A 4,219-nucleotide genomic window follows, 5' to 3' on the forward strand; every position below is an offset into this window, starting at 1 on the left:
TCCGTATGGGTGTCTGTCCTTTTTTTTTTTTTTTTTCCTTTTTTTCTTTTTCAATTTTTGTTACTAATGTTGTTGTCTGTTTGCTTCAGATTCCTCACTAATTATGTTTTTGATTAATTCCACATTTTGGTTTTTATGTAGTTCTAGATTCAGGCTTGCTTATTCTCTTTGCAGCTATTCTAAAATGTAGGTCTTTTCTTTCAACTTACCTACAACGTTAATGTTTCTTTGTGGCTCAGCTTGATGGTTTGAATGGTGTGTTTTACAGTGTTACCATACTCAATTGGCTTATCATCATTCATGGTTTTTCCTGTTTTATAAGGTGAGGGAGTAGTATGTATATCAGTATATCACCAACTATGAATTGAAATATGCCACTTTGAAGTTTCAGTACCTCTTTTTCTATGAATGCAAGTATGAATTGACAAAAGGACACCTGTTTTATCATTGCAAATAAATCCATGTTGGTCTTTCTGATGGTTTTTTTTTTTTTTTTAATTTTGTTTTGGACACCCTATAGGTTGATGGGGAAACAAACAAAAAAATTCTCCAAGAACATGTAGAAATTTTAATGATTAGTTAGTTACTTATTATAAATTATTTTCTGCAGTGTATGATAGAGCTGCGATCAAGTTCAAAGTTCAGGGGAGTAGAGGCTGAGATAAATGATGACATTGAAGACTATGAAGATGACTCAAAACAAGTGAGTACTGACTTGAGTTCTTCAATTCTTGCCTTAAGAAAGCTGAGTTTTTTTCGATAGTGGTTTTCTCTGAACTTATGATGAACAGTTTTATAACTTATCTTCAACTGTAAAACCTGCTATTCAATTATTTATTTTTTTGTCATTTTGTGGATATGGGGAAGATTGATTATATTCTTTTGTAATATGTTGCTGAACGGATGAGCAATTTAACAAAGGAGGAATGTGTGCATGTACTTTGCCGACAAAGTACCGGTTCCCTAGAGGCGGCTCAAAATATAGGGGAGTGCCATTGCATAAGTGTGGGACATGGGAGACTCGGATGGGCCAATTTTTAGGTAAAAAGTAAGTAAATGTTTCTCTAAATTATCACTCATTTTATTATCCAGTATGTTTTGTTGTCGACCCTATTTAGACCTCATTTTTTAACGGTCTGGATTGACGGTCAGATGACATGAAATGCCGATGAGATAGTTTCTGCTCAAATATTTTAGGGTTGAAAATCATGTATGCATATTTTCCAGGTTTGTTATTGATATCCCAGCGACAACTGCTGCAAGCTCTGGTGAGTACTTTACAGTTCTCCACTTTGTGCTATTGGGTTATTTCTATTATCTGAATATGATTTGTAACGAGCAATAACGTGAGTCAATGAGACTTGCAGAAAATTCAAAGCGAGACTAGCATTAATAAAGTGAAGGAGAGAATAGTATTTGGGTATGGAAAGAGAGAATAGTATTTGGGTTTGTGCATGTTTTGTATGCTTTTTATTTTTGGATCTATTTCGAGATTTTAATATTGCTCTTTGGGTTTAGGGTTTAGGGTTTCTTATCCTTTCTTTTGGTTCTATCCATATTTTTTTTTTCATTTTCGGTGTAGAGCCGATGAGTTATCTTTGAGTGAAAATCTATGGAGGATTTGTTAACATGTGCCTGGTCGAGTTTGGTTGATTTTGGGCGGGATCCAATTTGTTAGTTTCTCTGGTATGTTCTTGATGTTGTTATGCTTGACTGTATTGGCTTTTGCGTTTGCATTTGAATTTTTTTCATTTGAATTTTTTTTTGTGGCATGAAATTTGGTGTTTGAATGCAAAGAGTGCAATAAAAATTTTCCCCAAGATGGATTCGTGGGACTATAGATTTGGGAAGTTTCCCAATCCTCTGCGATCGAATAGATAAGTTGAGCGCTTTTGAATTTTCAAATTTTTTCATTTCATTTTGTGTTGTTTTTATACTGTTTGAGATTGAGCTTATCATTTCAAGATGGATAACCATTCCCATTACCTGATTTGAGCTGATTCGATGTTTGTCTATTCTGCTGTCTAGGACATCAATGATTGATTCCAGTGTATAGCTTGCCAATTTGATTTTCATTTTTTAGCAGTTTATCCGGTAGAGTTACAGTTTACATGCAATATACTCGAATAAAGAAAAATGTATTTCTTTCATTCTGATTTTCTTTCTTTCTTTCTTCTTTTTGCTATCGAGTGCCACCCGAATATTAAATTGGAGAGATAACTGGACCTGGCTGGAAACTAAAGATGGTGAATGTAAGTACTAGCTCAATTGCTTTGATCTTCGGGAGTCGCTATCTTTTCAAACGTAGGCATTGTTATCCTATGGATTTAAATGCTTTTACCTAGCTAATTATCTTTTTAAGTTAAATAAGTTCTATTAAACTTTTCAAGTCTGCAGATTTAAATGAACGATTGGATAGAAATATTAGCTTATGTTGTGAACTTTATTTGAGCTGTTTTGGGTTTGTACTTGGTTAGGATTTAGAATCCGGTTTGACTTGAAACTTTTTGGTGGTGTTCTTGAATGTCTGTACTTTTGATATGGTAAGTGTAGTGTCCTATGTTAAGCTAGATAAATGGTAGTGTTTTTCTGACGTTAAAGTGCTTTGTGCTGAAATTGTTCTCAATGCTGTTTTGAATTCGAAATTGATTAGGATATAAGATTTTGTTTTGCTTGAAATTATGTGGAGTTGTTCTTCAATGTGTGAACTCTTGATCTGAAAAGTTTAGTGTCCTATGAATAATCTAGATAACTGGTAGTGATTTTCTGAAGTTAAGTGCTTTGTACTAAAATTGTTGTCAGTGTTATGCGCTGCAGCTGTTCTGTGTTTGAATTTGTTTAGGCTTTATGATTCTGTTTGGCTTGAAATATAGTGAAGTTGATATTCCATGTGTGTACTACTGATCTGAAAAAGTTTAGTGTTCTTTGATAAGCTAGATAAATTATAGTGAGTTTCCGATGTTAGGTGCTCATTGATGAGTACTTTTCTGCCATGTACGCTTTTGTATGAGATATCTTTGTTTGGGTTAGTGTGCGCCCTATCCAGAAATGAATAGTGTGGGGCTAGTGTAGGTCCTATTCATAAGGGAATAATGTGGCATGTTTCGGTAAGTGCTCTGTGAAATGACTCTCCCCTTTTTAGTTGTACAGAGGGTTATGTGTTTGCCCTCAAATTGGGATATTTTTGCCTTATGAGATGTGAATAAGGCAAGACCTATGAGATGTCAAGTGTACTGTTTGAATATGTGAGCTTTGATGTGAATAGGACTTGATGTGTTTGATTAGAAATTTTAGAATCATGTATAAAATTTATGTCTCTTGTAACAAATTACTAATGTGATATTTTGTTCTCTGTCAGTTGGTTAGTGTAGGTTCTGTTCATAGGAGACTAAAGTGGTATGTTCCGATAAGTTCTCTGCGAAATGACTCCCCCTTTTAGTTGTAAAAAGGGTTATATGGTTGTCCTCAAATTGTGATATTTTTTGCCTTATAACAAGGCAAGACCTATGAGATGTGAAGTGTACTGTTTAAATATGTGAGCTTTGATGTCAATAAGACTTGATGTGCTTGATTAGAAATTTTAGAATCATGTATAAGATTAATGTCTCTTGCAACAAATTACTAGTGTGCTAGTTTTTTCTATGTCCGTTGGTTTAAATATCCGCTTGCTAAATTTATTTTGTTACCATACTTTTTGTTAATTCGTTGCCTGTGTAATTGATTGTTTTAATTAGCAACAAACCAAGCATGGGAAATGCTCATTGGTGATTGATTCTTAAACTAAGAAACATAGGAATTTTTGTTCTACTTAGTTTTTAATGTAATCCACATGTGCAGTGGTTTTGCTAAAATGTTTTGACTTTGTTTGCTTCTCTCCATTAGGGTCGTTACCTATTATTCTTTATTTCCATAACTACAAGTGATTTGTTGTAGCTACCTATGTTTCTTGTTATGTTCTCTTTTGGTTTGGGATGTAAAATTTTCCTCAGTCTACTAATTTTTAACTTTATTTTGTAAGTTGTATTGTTGTCAAATAAGATACGACACTTTGTGGTAAATTTCTTTTATAATTTTGGTTTCAAGGTTGAAAAGAGTTGGGTTATGAGTCAGATGACGTGCACATATTAGGCAAAATGATGCACAAAATTATTGTGATATGGTTTGAAGGATGTGACAAATACGCTAGCTATTACCTAGAGGTGAGATGGCTTTGTTGGTT

This window comes from Fragaria vesca, linkage group LG3 (genome assembly GCF_000184155.1).
Source record: "Fragaria vesca subsp. vesca linkage group LG3, FraVesHawaii_1.0, whole genome shotgun sequence".
NCBI lineage: Eukaryota > Viridiplantae > Streptophyta > Magnoliopsida > Rosales > Rosaceae > Fragaria > Fragaria vesca.